This window comes from Chinchilla lanigera, unplaced genomic scaffold, assembly GCF_000276665.1.
Source record: "Chinchilla lanigera isolate Chin_1 unplaced genomic scaffold, ChiLan1.0 scaffold00027, whole genome shotgun sequence".
In the NCBI taxonomy this organism is placed as follows: domain Eukaryota; kingdom Metazoa; phylum Chordata; class Mammalia; order Rodentia; family Chinchillidae; genus Chinchilla; species Chinchilla lanigera.
The window spans coordinates 1,529,886-1,545,801 of NW_004955428.1; the positions used below are offsets into that span (position 1 = coordinate 1,529,886).

General features: G+C 43.2%; 1 protein-coding gene across 3 annotated transcripts in view; it reads left to right on the forward strand.

Annotated features, from left to right (window-relative positions):
• The window catches only part of LOC102007039 (chromosome unknown open reading frame, human C4orf51), a 40,611-nt gene extending 26,861 nt beyond the window's left edge, over positions 1-13,750 (forward strand). For 2 of the 3 annotated variants that reach the window (XM_005386652.2, XM_005386650.2), the window contains one exon: positions 13,514-13,750. The gene's annotated coding sequence lies outside the window, so the exon portion shown is untranslated. Of the gene's footprint in view, positions 1-13,491 lie in introns of all 3 variants that reach the window. The other variant, XM_005386651.2, reaches the window with a different exon arrangement.
• The last annotated feature ends 2,166 nt before the right edge of the window (positions 13,751-15,916 follow it).

The following is a 15,916-nucleotide window of genomic DNA, read 5'->3' on the forward strand; positions in this document are numbered from 1 at the left end:
CGGAGCAGGCCCGGGAAGGACCTGGGCGCGGGGCGGGCACCCGGGCCCCAGCCGCGGCTGTGCGGGCAGGGGCAGAGCCGCGTCCGGTTGGCGGAAGCAGCGTCCTCCTCCTCCTCGTGCTCCCCTTCTCCCTCCGCGTGCGCTCCCTGCTCCCGCTGCTCGCACGGGCTCCCGCGTACCACGCTTCGATTTACGATTGCTGCCGAAGAGAACAAATAACGAAAAGTCTCTCGGCCGCGGTGTCCGTGCCTGCCCCCGCCCCCTAGTGATCGTTCGCGTCCCTTTGCCTCAGGTTGAGCTAAAACACACTCCCCGGGAGCCATCTGGTCTGATTCCCGGGAACTCGGCATATGGTCTCCATTAAGCTCGCCAACACCGTGCATCGGGAATGCGGCCCTGGAGCGGCTCCGGAACCTCCAGGATTTTTGCCCTGGCCAGCCTGGATCAGACTCCGGGTTGAAGTTCCGAGTTTAAGACCTAAGGCTCCTGGTCCGAGGCTGTCATTACTGTGCCTCCGGACTCCAAGGAAACGTAGTTCGCGGTGATCCTTATCGCTCATTCGTCCTCCAGGATCTGTGTCCCACTGTGTGCGAGATATAGCTTGTTAGAAGGCTGTTTTAATTCTAAAAATCAACGTAAACTTACAGAAACAGCCTGGGCACCGAAATGCAACACGACCAGGAGGAGCATTGGTATAGTTGGGTCTACCTATACCTTCGCCAGTGTCTGTCCCTCAGGGAAAAATCGAAACAACACGCATGTTAGCGCGTGGAAAATATTCCTCACACATGGGTTAGAGTTCGCAAGAAAAAGAGAATGGGCAGATTTATGGAGCTGCAGAATCGGATACCTGGAAAGCGCCTTAGAATCTGTACCAAAGAGAAGCCTGCCGACTTATTGAGGAGACTCGGAAAGTGGAGGGCGTTGGGGAGGTCCGTGGCTCCGCAGTCCTACAGCCTAATTTAAGGAGTAGGTGGTGGAGAACCGGCCCTCGCGTCAAACTGAATTCATTCGTTTTCCTACTCCAGCCTTTCCTCTGCACTTCCCTCTTTGTCGAAGCCCTGGATCCTGCCTTTTGGGGGAGCGCTACCCTTTTCTTCCCTCCCCCTAACCTAGGTTTCACTCCTTCCTTTTCTATTGCTTGTCTTCCTATTCTGCTATCCCCGCCGCAGCCACAGCCGTGTGATTTTATTTGGGTTTTTAAAAATGAAACCAGGTGCTGCATAAAAGAAAAGCGAAGTAATAACAAGGAAAAACGATCCAACGCCTGAGGAATGTGCTGAGTTTTAGGACTTAGGCTGTCCTGGCAGTGAACAGCCTGACACAGGGAGGTGGATGGACACGGAGCGCAGACCTTACAAGGCAGCCCTGGCCTCCTCAGACAGGATGGTCAAGGAGCCTGTGACTCACCCCACCAAACCAGAGGGAGACTTCCCAGGGGCTAGTGCCAAGGGATCCTCAACTTTTCCCTGCTGGGCTCAAAGCAGTCTGATGGAGCTGGGGCCACCCTGAGTTTTGGAGGGGAGGAAGCACAGGAGGAAGGCCATCCCTGGGAAAGAAGCAGCTGCGTGAACTTGGGAAAGGGTTTGCGTGCATTCAGATGAATACCATGGAAGCTGCAAAGCTGCTCCAAAATGAGCATGTATCGTAGCACGGACAATGGTTTGGGAGTTCCGGGTCATGAGATTGCTGCAGTGGCTGGAGAGGACGGGTGCGAAGGGGTGTTCTTCGCAGCAATGCGTAGGGCAGAGGAAGAGCTTGTCAGATGCTGGCGCGTTTCTGGGGTGCCATTCCTAATGCGGTCAGCAGGAGCGGCGCAGAGCTCGAGCCCCGGACTTTGCGTAAACACCCAGAGAGACACCCAGGCTCACAGCCTCACATTCAAAGAATTTTTTTCAAATGAGTATAGTAAGGGGGCGAGGTGTGCAAATTTTTTCTTTCTTTCCGTTACTAAGAGACGGGCTTGGAGCGCTGAGGAGCTGATCTAGCCCAGCAGGGCTGGTGGGAGGGGCCTGAACTTGGGTGACAAGGCTCTGTCTGCTGCCTTCCTTACACAGGCCTGGAGGAGCAGACAGGACTTATGGCGCTCCGTCTGGGTCCGGGTCCGCCACTCAGAGAAGGCTGTCACTTTTTGAATGAGAATGAACCCGGCCTGGCACAAAGGAGATTTCCATGAACAGGAGCCTCGGAAAACGGGACTTGTTTTTCCTTTTCTTCCTTTTCCTGTCCATAGACTAAACACCAAAAAGCAACGGTTATTATTCCGTAATCGCAAGAACAGCTCTACTTAACTTTTTTACTGAAGCTATTTACCTGGAAAAATTGAAGTCTTTCAGGAATGATGACATCACACATATTTATAGCCTGGCATCACTCTGGCTTTGCGGGAGAATGGGCTCATTCAGTTTTATTTATGATGTGACACGGGGGTGAGTGACATCCGTCATCTGGGTCAGCCCTCTGCTCTGCTCCACTGAAGCATGTTTATGCAGTGATTATGCCTGCAAATATTTGCTATATTTAGGCTCACTCCTCCCCTAACCCCCTCTTAGCCCTCTTAAGTCCCCAAACCAGCAAAAAGCCAAGTTTATGGTCTAGGGAAGATTTGAACCCTAATGACGAGGCACGGGGGCCCGAACACGTGCTGTAGAAGTATGTGAGCAATTGGGAAGCCATTAGAATGGGCATACTGTTCTTCTAGCATTCACATGCGAAGGTGCTTTTGTGGCTCCCGCCTATGCAGGTGAGAGCCCTTAGGCTGGGCGAGAGGGGCTTTGACAGGTGGTGAGCGCGGCTGAGAGATGAGTAGCAATAGATGCTTAGGAAGCTTTCCTTGCAGGGAGCTTTCCCTGCCCGGGACAGCCCAGGCCTTTAGGTCCGTTGCTCTGGGGAGGACCTGCTAGCGGCTCTGTGACCTTTGCTGGGCCAAGGTCTCTGGGGAAACCTGAGGCTGTCCTCTCTCAGCCACACCTGGCCCCAGGCTAGGACAGCAGCTGTCCTCCATCAGCAGTGGAGGAGGGAGGGCCTCCTCTGGCCTGCTGGCTTTTAGTTGCACATGGCCTGACCTTGGCATTTCAGGCTAACAGAGACAGACTTTAGGACTCAGTATTTGCCTCCAGTGAGCTTGGCTACCTATTGTTTATCCTAGGAAGGGCCAGGTTTTGGCACGGTGGTGTGAAATGTTGCCAGCATTTTATTTTTAGAGACAGGAAAATGTCTGCTTTTTGGCAGCTGCTTTTATACACCAGGGATGGCATAAAAAAGTTCAAGTGAGAGATTCCAAGCATTAAATTCGTGGCATATGACACAAGCAATAGCACCATGAGTTTCTCAACAGCAGCCTTTGTGGAGCCTGAGATCTTTCATTAGAAGGCCTTCTGGGCAGAGTGGTAGCTCTGCTAGTATAACCTGATGACAGAAGGCCTCTGACGTCTCCTGAGTCCCCACTCAGAGGAGCAGCTGATCTGAGGCACTGATGGTACGTCAGTTCACCTGCTTATCTGCAATCCATAATCGAGTCCAGCTTGATAGGGAAAATAAGAAAGGCAGCCTACTAAATTTCATCTTCATCGCCCTCCTCGGACCTACTGACATTGTTAGGAGGCAGCCACCTTCCATGGCAAGAAGTAAAGTCTATGGTTAGACTCGGGGATTGCATTTCTAAGTCTTCCTGTGATGCATACTTTCCCTAATACTGTTCCCTCTTAAATCAGAGTTTTGTTGGTCCTGTCATTCTGGCTACTATCTGAAAGCATTTTGTAAACAGTGATGCCATATTATGTGAAGATAAAATTAAATTGTGTTTTCCTACCTTTCTCCTCTGGAAAAAGAGTACTTCCTAATTATAAAAATAAGACACAAGTACTACATTCTCCTTTCTGCCTATAGCCTTTTATTACCTTTTGGGTTCATTTTTCTTGCTGCTGGTATGTATCCTTTGATAGGTTTTTCTTATGTTCTCACTCTTCTCTCCATTCAAGAGCAGGAAATAAATTTTCCTGACAGCTTATGTGAGAATTCATTTTGAACTCAGAGTGTTGGTTTGGCTCATTTTGAACTCTTAAGTTTGAATTTACTTTTCCTGAGCCCTCCTAAGCTATTATGACATTGTTTCCTTGAAATTGCTGTGCTTCATAAGCAGTCTCATGTTGATCTGAATCTCATCATTTGTAGGGAATCTCTCTGACTCTTATTCTGCCTTGTAGGATTGTCTTGTCACCTTGACACTGTGGAGTTTTATTTTTATATCACTATGTGTGAAGTTATTTTTAAGGTTTATTCCCTGTGGGACTGACAGGCTCTTTCAGTCTGAGGACTTTGGTCTTTCTTTAGTTTAGATGTGGGATAGAGAAGAACCCAGAAAGGTTACATTGAGCTATATAATAAAGTGCTGAGCTTGGAAACGGTCTGTATGCCCATCGACAGATGAACAGATAAAACTCAGAAACAGCCTATCTATCAATTAATAGATGAGAGGATAAAGAAAATGTACTATTTATACCCAAGAGAGTACTACTCTGCCACAAAGAATGATAAACTGGAGGCATTCATAGGTAAATGGGTGTACCTTGAGACCACAATATTAAGTGAAATCAGTTAGACACACAAGTTTAACTGTTGCATGGTTTCTCTTACATGAAAAACTAAAACAATCTATATCTATGTCTGTCATCTATCTGTCTATCACTGTCTATCTATCTATCTTGTAAAATAGGGGATAGATAAATAAGAAGTGGGGACATCTTTTTCAAATGGATGAGAGAATAAAAGACAGGGAGGGGGAGCAAGGGGAGGGAAAGAAATTGGGAAAAAAGAATTGAAGAAGAAAAAAAATAAAGGTTTGCAAATGGGAAGGGTGTCCAAGAGTTGGAGGGAACAGGAAGAGAGGGGGAGGGGAGGGGAAAATTGGGATGTGTTCTGTACATGTACTAGTTCCCCATGATAGATGTATATATTATTACTGCAGACATATACTAATATAAAAAAAGTGCTGAGGAAGAGAGGGAAGGAACTGTGTGCCTGTGTGTAGGGAGGAATTTTATGGGGTTACAGAGAAAAGGAAAAGAATAAGGCTTGAGGGGATAATTGCTAGTTTGGTAAGAAGAAAATTTTTAAAGGAAGTTTTTAAGATCTTCGGAGGTACATTAAAAATGAACTCTCTTCTTTAGTGTTTCGTGGAATGCTGAGACTTGAAAGCGTATTCATTAACTTGCATGTTTATGTATATTAATTATGCATATTTATGTACCTGCATATTTACTAACTTGAATATTAATATATTTTATACAAACAAATATAGTCTCTTTCATGGCTAATAGTTTATAAGAAGCATAGCCAAATGGTTTTTTTTCATTCATTCAGTAATATAATTTGTCTGGATGAGTTGTTGTAAGTAGGTAATAGATTTGGACAGAAAAAACAGCAGAGTGTTCAAGCATTTCAGGACTCAGGTTAAAATCTGGCCTGTGAAGTCCTGCTACCCTTCCCAGAAGTTCACTGCTCCAGACAGAGGAATTTGCTCTGTGGAATTTTTAGGTTTCCCATTAGAGGTGGTGTGTGGCATAGAGGATAAGATCTGGGAAAGACTCCAACGCAAACTCCTAACAACCAACAACAGTATGTTTGGATGCTGTTAGCATTCATGGTGGTGAGACGCAATGCCTGACATCCACAATTTAAACATTTAATTTGGATCATGGTTTTAGGGGATTCAGTCCATGGTCAGCTGGTTCCAAGGAAGAAATACAATGGCTGAAGAGTATGACAGAGCAATGTTGCTTAGTTCATGATGGCTGGGAAGCAGAGCAGGGGAAGTGTCAGGGACCGTACAGAGCACCTAAAACCATGTACTAGGACCCACCTAGACACACCCAAAAGTGTGCTTTACTAACTTGCTAGGGGTTTCTTAATCCAAGCAAGTTGACATATCTCAATTAATTGTTACAAACTCCAAGTAAACAAAGGCAGAAGCTGCAAAAATACTATCAAGGGATGCTTCTTTTCATTATTCCTAAAATGTAATTATTTATCTGGTTTTTATTTTATCACATTCATGTACTGCCTTTTAGAAACATGATTAGTTGTCAAACTTTTAAAAATATAAGGAATATACAAATAATCACTAAGGGCCCAAATTCTCCTAAGGATTTGGATTGCTCAAGGGCAGCGATGGAAAAATTTTGAGAGAAAAAGTGACAAACTGCAACCCCAAACCCACTTGTCTGTCACAAATTGCCACCACTGCAGTAAAACCCGAACGCTGAGATTTCAGTTTAGAAAAACTACTCATATGTTAAGACCTTTCATTTTAAAAGGAAAACACAATAGCACACATACGCCATAGAGCTCTGTTCTAGGGCTTTTTCCTTTTCACTTGTAATATACACATTAAAGGGTTTGATTTGATGAGACAGTGAACACATGCACCCTGTGTAATCTGAATTACTGCTCAGATTAACAGGTAATTAGGGATTGAGTAGCTGCCGCCCACACGTTCCTGATCAGTCCTGAGCTTCTAGTTGTCAAATGCCGCTATTTGCACCAGGATTTGAGTCGTTCATAGCCTCTGCCTGGGTAAATAGGAAGCGGTGCCTCCTACTAATGCAGTTTGATGTTTAATGTGGCCTTTGCTGAATGGCTGTGTACCTAGCAATTATACTTCGCTGGGTGGGTTTCTAATGGTCTTGAGTAAGACCAAGGTGGGAATGAAATTATAAGAATTATAAAGGTTATCAAGATCAAGTTCTGTTGACCTAGCCAGAAATTTGCTATAGTAGGCTGAGGACTTTGTTCTATGGATTTTGAGCATCCAACATTGGATGGTGGTATGTAATACGGGGGAAGGAGATTTGGGAAAAGGCCAACACAGAACTGATGTTCAGCTAACAATAGCCCCTTAAAGCAAAAGGAGAGGCCGCAAGCAAAATTATGTGCAGGGGTATATTGACAGTGGAGGACAGCTGGGTTAAAACAGTTCACTGAGCTCCTCAGGGGAATCAGACCACTTCTTTAAGTTGCTGTCAGCCTTTCTTCTTTTCTGGGTGCAAGTTGTCCTCCGCTCTGTATATCACTAGGGCTTTATCCATCTCCAGAGAGAGGGAAATACTTTCCAAATTATAATTATTTCTCCTTTCTGTACAAATGTGACATTTCACAAAAAAAGAGCACGCATTTACTTTATAAATTCAGCTTCCTATATTTCCCATTTGGGGGTTAATCTATAATTAATTGTAGCTGTTCACTCATCAGACTTCCCACCTCCCTCCTCATCTTTCCCCATCCTTTATGTGAAGTGATTAATGCTCTGTGTATTCGTATATGGATCTTCTTTTAGAATTAGGTGCCCAAGGAAAGAAATCCATTTTTAAACAGAGGCACTCTGAAACCCACCTCTTGTTTTGGAACTTTAGTTTTCATAAAACAGCATTTGTAAAAGCAGGCCCGCCTCTAGAAGACATGTGACAGATATCTAGCAGATGTCCCTACGGCAAAGTACTCTCCTCCAGAGCCTTGCGTTTTCCCTTCCTCTGGATTATGGAAGAGCCGCCGTGGAGTCGCATACGCTCCGCTTCTCCAAGTGTGGTCTGCAGGGCTCTGCCAGATGGTCTGTTTCAGAATAAATGCTTTCAAAATGATAATGTTTATATTTCTGTTTCTGTCCTAAATTAATAATTTTCTCATGGTATTTAACAGAAAGCAGTTTATTTCATTTCTATCTCGTAGAACCAAGTACCCTCTTCCATTCTGTGTGAGGAAGGTTATTTTTTTCTCTGTGCTGAGGTGGCAGCAAGAGCGGAGGGCAACTGCAACTGTGCAGGTCAGCTTTCCCACTGCCAGGACCGACTATCAGACATCTGCAACTTAGAGGAGGAGAGGTTTTTTTTTTTTTTTTGATCACATATTCAGAGGATTCAGTCCATGGTAAGCTGGCCATCCAAGGCAGAAACACCACGGCAACACCATGACAGAAGGGTATGATGGACCAAGGAGGCTTAGTTCATGTCAGCAGGAAGCAGAGAGCTTGAAAAGAACCAGAGAGAAAGGAGCTAGGGATAAGACATAGTCCCTAAGCTTACACCTTATGATCTACACAGGTGCACACAGAAGTGAGTTTTACTAAGTCCTAGGCTTCTCTCAAGCCAATCAAATTGATTAACTATCATAGTAACTGAGCTCTTCCTTCTGAAGTGGCATGCCGCCTAGAAGGATTTGAGACCCCTTCCTCTCCACAAAGGTTGGCTTTGCAAGGCCTCAGAAAACGACAGTTTGCTACAATGACACGGACAAGGGATCCAACCTGTTTTAAGCTCCAACGCTTGGCTCTTGGCTCTAATATCCTGACTGAATCGGGGTGTTCTGACTATATCCATCATGCGTCTAGATAAGCCTTTATTTTTCTAGACTGGAATCCTTATTTTATAATTCTGGCCATGGGAGAAGTGTGAGGGATAAAGCAACTTTTCATCCCTTGACTTTCTTTTTCTTTTTTCTCTTTCTTTTACTTGTCTGGGGTCTTGTATTTAGGAGTGCTGCAGACTTTACCATGCAACCCTGCTTCCTAATGTCTTTGGCTGACAGAGACTATTCCTGACAGTCAGCAAGGGCAGGTCAGTGTGAGGATGGACTGCCTGCAGCCCAGAGGATGAGTTTATATCCCAGAGATATGGAAACTTGGTGTGGTTTGTAGCTGGAGATTAGCATCCCAGCAGCTTCCTTTTTTTCTCTTTGAAGGAATGTGAAGTGGGGAATGGGAAAAGGTTGGAAGAGGAGGGAAGTTTTGGCAACTTTTGCTAGGGACTAAATGTGCATGAACTTTATTTCTTTCACTACTGAACTTAATACAAGGACATGTATTTTACTTTTATTTTTCTCACCAGCTCCTCACTGCTCATTCATTCTTTAGCAGGATGGAATTGGGTTCTCATTCCTAATCTGCCAATGAAACAGCCTTCCCACAAATCATCAGGAAATATCACATTGGTCAGGCCTGAGATCCAACCTCACCCAACTCATCCTTGCACAGTTTCACAGAAAATCTCACCATCCCTGGATTCTGTATCAATGCTGTGCTTGTCTAGACTTCTCTGGTGGTTTCTTCTCATTCTCCTGCATTGCCACCACCTCCTTCTCCTCATCATTCCCCTTTGAAGTGAGAGTATCTCCCAAGGTTCTGTCTTTGGTTCTTCTGTGGTTGTTGTCAGTGTAGCTGCTACTGTGATGTTATCACCCTCTACACTATCTTCAAATGTCATCTTGTGTGTACAAGTCTGATCATGAACTTTCTTCTGAGCTCTGGAATGACTTTTTTCACAGTCTTTCTACTCAAGAATGTCCTATTCAGACAGGAAACTATTGTGATACACCTGGTAAGGATGCTCAGGACCTTTTCTAAGATGTTAAGAATGGAAAAAAACTGGACGGAGTAAAAAAATATTTAGCAAAGAAAATAAAAAGGGTTCAGCTGGGCATGGTAGCACAGACCTGTGATCCTAGTCCTGAAGAAGGAGGGCCTGGGCAACTTAATGACTTACAGAGACCCTGTTTCAAAATGAAAAATAAAAAGGGATGGGGATACAGCTCAGTGGTAAACACCCTGGGTTTGACTGCCAGTACTGAAAAAAGTCAGGACTTGGATAGATTTATGTAAAAGAGAGGGAAGACAAAAAGGAAAGAGACATAGGAGGCAAAGCTTATCCCAAATTTCATAGCTTGAGTAACATGAAGGATTGGTACACCTTTACTGGAGTTAGAAATGCATGTGTAGGGGTAGATTTGAGAGAAAAAAAACCATGATTTCACTTTAGGACATTGTTAACATTCCTCATCTCTATATTTTTCAGTCTTTTTTAGTGCTACTAGAATTATCTTCCTAAAACAGAGGTCTGCTCATACCATTCTCCTCTTTTTTGTTAGCTTTAAGTAGAGAAATTTCAGGAGGAACAGAATAGAGCTCAGTCTCCTAGACAAGAGACCCAGTGCTCTACACAAACTGGCTTTGTTTGGTTTCATGACAAACTGGCTTGTTTGATTTCATTGTAATCTTTCAGCACAAGAGAATTCACCAAGCAATTTCTCACCTTCTTGCCTTTGCTCAAGCTGTTCCCTCAATCTGGAATGCTCTCCCCACTTTTATTGCCTACAAAAATCCTACTCATTCTTTTTACACTTCGCATGCTACATCTTCTAGAAATCTTCCTTCTGCCCTGGTAAGAATTAGTATCTCTCTACTCATTATTGCCATGAGAATGTTTACAATTTTACTGGTATTAGAACATATTTACTCATACACTTCTATTGGTTGGTAATTCCTTAAAGCTAGGAAATACGTATTATCTATCTCCATTTTTTCCCAGTGCTAGCACACAACTTTCCACATATTTGTTGTTCCTGAAATAACAAATAAAAAGAAGAGGGAGATATGAGTCAAGTTTAGAGTAGATGAAGAGACTGGGGGAAAGAAGTATTTGGAAGGGTAGCTTGGACTTACTTTAGAATAGTTTCAAGGAGATGGAAACTTTGAATTGTGGAGAAGAATAATGAGACAATGGATTCTGGGTAATATTAGGGACTCTTCCCTTACAACATACCCCTGTGATATAAAATCATGCATGTGCATAGTTAGTCTCTTATCCACAGGCAGACAAGCCAAATTGTCAAGTCGTTCTTCAGCAGGAAATTCTTATTCTGCTCATTTAAAAAGATACATGGCCTCTTCGTGTAATGGAGACCCCTGCATATTCAGCTACATATTCAGCCCTACATATTCAGTCTGTGGTCTGATGCCATAAAGCAATGGAACCTTGAGTGATAGCATGGTTATGACCCGACACTATGCCCATTTATTTAATTATAGGAAAGATGGGCAAGGGCATATTCTGATTAATGAGATTTCTTTGACCCTTAATTATTCTTTTCATATGTTAGTCTCTTTCATCAACCTGTTTTTGTTTTCCACAGCATAAGGGAAAAATGAAAAATATTGTCTGCAATATGAGTCCTAAAATAATAAAATTGATGGCTTTGCTTCTGGATGTTCATATACATACACACTTATTATATTTAAACTATCTTATGTATGTACTCCATGTATTATATATATATATATAATATATATATTTTATGTCCTCATGTCAGCACGCATCAGTCTATTTTAATCCTCTGTTAGTAAAAGGACTTACCAGTTATGTGTGTTGGAAATAGAAAGAAACAAAACAGACCCATATTCTGAATATTTACATTTTCAATTCTCTGTTTCCCATGAGGGCAGATACTCCCTGTTCAACCCCAGATATTTTGGGCACTATATGCGCAGAAAAAACACCAGGCAAATGCAGTCTTTCATTCCTAGCTGGGGTAGGCCCTCAGCCCCATCACTGGACCCCAATTTGTAGTGAGTTGGGAACTGTGAGAGTGACCTGGGTCCTCTTGCTTGGGCTTGAGGCCGGCCCCGGGATGCCGGGTGATGGCTTTGCTTCCTTGGCTCCACCTCGGTTCTCCTGTGGGTCTTCCAAGGCAAGGAGGCTGCCACGGCAGAAAGCAACCACGTTCCTGTCCACTGGCTTCTCTAGAGTCCTAAGACAGCTCCATCTTATTAAAGAAATCAAGAACCAAACTCTAGGGCTGCGGGAGAACCAGCCTAGCACGCGTGTAGCCCTGGGTTTAATCCCCAACACTGCAAAAAACAAAGAAACACACACACACACACACACACACACACACACACACACACACAAAACAAAACTAAATAAGAGAAGAGCCTACCACATGGATGAGAGAAACCTTCCCTGCTTCGCCTGTGCCAGCTTCCATTCCTTCGCATCAGCACCCAACACTGCGCTTGGCTTTGCCTCTCCCATCAGTCCTTCTCAGGAGTGAAGGATTTGGTGGAGGAGGTGAGTGCACAGCCAGCCCTGGTCTGGAGGCTACAGTGATGGCAGCCTTCATGACAAATGTGCTAACTATCATGGGCACCTCTTATTCCCCACTTCATGAACTCACCTTCTTACTCCAGCCTTGCTCTGGCGACCAGCTGTGGACTAGTATAATGGACAGCATCTCACCCTGACTCTACCAAGTCACCCGTGCAGTCTACACCACGGCTTCTTTGTCACCTGGAAGTGTGAGAGAGTCAACACCTCTGGGTGGACTCCAGCCTCTTCCTTCTCTGTCTCTTGGGTTGTCTATTCTGGGGTTTATACAGCTCTTCCTCGAGGGTCCCAGAGATGTTGCACCCTGGTTGTTTACAGCAACAACTAGCTCACCAGTGTACCTGGGAGTGGCTTCCATTTCTTACTTGTTCAGTTCTTACTGGTTTCCCACTTTTATCCTGGAGTTGATTTTTAAAATAAATGATTGCACGCAAGCCCTGTTCTCAGGGCTCTGGTTTTTTGCAGGATCCCAGAGAACAGATAGACACATAAAGATAGATGATAGATAGTAGAGGATAGGTAATAGAGATAGATAAATAGATATGTATGTATAAATGCGTGTATGTATACATGTATGTGTATAGGTAAATAAATAGATATAAAAAGGTAGGAGCAGGAGCTAACTTTCCTAAGGTACTCAGAGTTCTTGGGATGCATCTTTTAAAGTAAGTTGGTGGAAGAAGAATATCCAGCACATTCTTTAATTAGGCTAAAGCTAAATGATGTTCATACCTGCTAAAACATCTACTGTTCTGCAGGAAACATTTGAAAGATGGAAGGTAGAGAGCTAAGCAGGCACACTTGCACTGGTCACCTGGAGGAGCGGTAGGAAGTGGAAGGGACTGTTAGGGAGATGAAGGTGAGTGGGGCAAGATCTCTCTGTTCCCATCTCTCTCTCTCCTAACTCATCTGAACAGAACCTGCACACAGCTCGGCAAGATACATTTAAGCTACTCGCAAGATGACTCAGACAATCCAAGCATGGTGACTTGGCTTTAAGAAGGAAAATAAATTCAGACCTCTGAAACTCTAAAGTGGGCAGGCAAATATTTTCAGTCATTTTTTTTTTCTTCCCAAGCCTATCATGGCTTGAAAACATTGAGCAGTCATTTTTTGTTATAATAGTCTTGCAGATTCTGCCTTGCAATGACTTCTGCTTCAGAAAATTACCCTTTTTTTGTTTAGAAGGAGTCATAGTTTCATGTATGAAACGTTGTGTTAGATGGGGAGGGTCCCAAGATCAGTTAATTCAACCTCTTTTTTATGAGATGCTTCATGGTATGTTGTCATTGTACCTTCATTTGTGTCTGAGCCAGGCTTAAACTCTGTTGTGATGTCCCTTGTGACTGGAAAACATGCATAATCAGATATTCCTACTAAATAGGTGGAACACCTATAGAGACTGGGTGTGAACTAATTCTGAGGTGTGAACTGAAGTTACTTCTCTGCTTCAAGTTTATAATTCTACTGAAAAGCAAGAATTACTGAATACCTGTGTTGCAAAGGAATTCCAAGGGACACAATTGGTTTTCCTTCTCCCTTTTTCAAGTCTCAACATGAGCAGGATTTGCATTTCTGTCTTGCAGATTCAACCCTAAAGAAGAAATTATGAGCAGATCTTCTACTTCATAAGGAAGAATAAGTCTTGATTAATAACTCGAGACTACCTAGACTTGGATAGGGAAGAAACATGGATCCCTCAGCTCCTGGGAGTTACCACACTTACCTCGGGCCTTCCTTTCTGGGCATTTGCTTGTTTGGTTAATTGTTACTACTCACAAAATAAACCCCATTTTGTGTGGGACTCTTTCATTCTGAAGGAATGCTGTGTAAGAATGCTGACTGTTGTTATTGTGGATATTTGTGATCGATGTCTCCTTAGGACGGAGCCTGTGCTTTCAAGGGCACCCTTTATCTTGTGCTTTTGTTCACAGGTCCTAATGTGCTGTTGGGAAAGATCCTTTTACAGACTGTGTCTTCGGGAGGCCCAGATAAAGTTCCCAACATTTTGACACCAGGGACTGATTTCATGGAAAACGATTTTCCTGTAGAACAAAAGGGGCATATTTTGTTTCTTTTTAAAATCAGTATGTTTGAGGTACATGATGTTTCCCAGTGCTAGCATCACCACCTCAGCTCCACCTCAGATCATCCGGGATTAGAGTCAGATAAGGAGCATGATCACGTTCTAGATCGTGTTCATGTACAATTCACCGTAGGGTTTACACTCCTAACAGAATCCAATGCTGCCACTGATCTGACATGGGGAAGAGCTTAGGTAGTAATGTGAGTGATGAGGAGCAGGTGTGAATACAGATGAAGCTTCCCTTGCTCACCTACTATTCATTTCCCGCTGTGCAGCCCAGTTCCTAACAGACCATGAACTAATACTGGTCCACAGCCTTGCCTTAGTGCCGGTACCCCTCCTCTCCTACCCTCTTGTATGCACTGAAGTCCTCTTGGCTCTCTTTCCTTCCCATGCGCCAAAAGCACTGAGGGGACCTGAGGTATATACCTTCCCCTTTGTATTGTTCACCCTGTGCATCCTTCTTATGAGTGTCCTGATGCGATGCTTCTGACTTGGGGAAAGAGATACAATTGCTCATCAAGCTTTGACAGTTCTTGTCCCCGTGACCACAGCTATGGCTCTGTTAAATGGTCAGGCATTTTGTGGCTACTAAATGAGCAACCAACAACAAATACATTATAGAAAACATGGCATTGGGGCTTGGCTGAAAATATTCTTATGTAACAAGACAGTAAAAAAATCTGTGAGCTTGGATTGGAATTCAGTCAAACACTTGGAGAACCCAGTTCCAAAAGAGAAGATGCATCTTTTGTCATGAATAGCTCTGTTCCAGAGTATTTCTCAGTTATTAGAACCCCATTTTTGGGAAAATTATTTCCAAACTGATGATTATCTTCTTTACATTGCTGGTTACCCTCAATCACAGGAAACATGCAAGGTAGCTGTAGAGTCTAAGGGAAAAATGTGCATTAAAAAATAAGATGTTCATGGCTGTAGCCTTAGCAAAAATCAAAGAAATCTGCCTTATTTGTAACACTTTCAGTAAGCACCAGCCACCCCAAAACAAAGCTGGTATTATCTAATAAAAGAATGTTTGAGTCATCTGAAAAATAGTTACTGAATGAAGAAAAATGAGAAAGTAGTGTTTGATTAGTGACTGATCGTTTACAAAATGGCTTCTACATTATCTCATTTTTTAAAAAGTATATTTGATCACTTTAAATGTTAGAGTGAAGTGGTTCACAATTTCTTGAAATAAGTAAAGGACATTATATTTATAAGCATGTGAGTTGTGAGCCAGAGCAGACATTCTCATCTGTTGCTTTATATATTTTTATCAGTCATCCCAGATTCATGGGGAAGGTTCAAATGGACAGAACTTTAAAATGGATTTTGAAAAATACTGTTTTAACTTATCAGAGTACTTTTCACTGTGTTCTCTCCCTGCTTTTTGGTCTGTTTTTTTCTCTGGTACCTGCTCTTGAATGGTGAACTACCACTACTTGCATTTGTATTGATTGCTATTTGGCTTGCAAAACATGCCATTTCCCCTTCATTAAATCTCCTAGTTGTCCAACTTCATTAAGATAAATTGCTCATCTTTTTTCCCCCCCTGCTTGGGCTGTAGGGTCAATAAATTCATGTTTAAGCAGGAGAGGGTAAGGCTTCTGAACGCTTTCGAAATGTCACTGAATAGTTTCAGGAAGGAGCTGGCTGCCGTGGTCCTGAATGACGGATATGCTCTCAACCTTAACGGAAGGGACATTCACAACTTAGTAACTGTTTGCGTTGTAGCCATGGCTGATCAAAACTCGCATTTTGTAACAGCTATAAATAAGAGGTCCACTAACCTAATTAAAATACACAGAGAAGTAAAAAACAGAACAAAGAAAACAAAACCATCAGATTAACAAGTAGACAAGGATGGCAACCAAGGGGGGAAAGAAAAGAAACAAGAGTA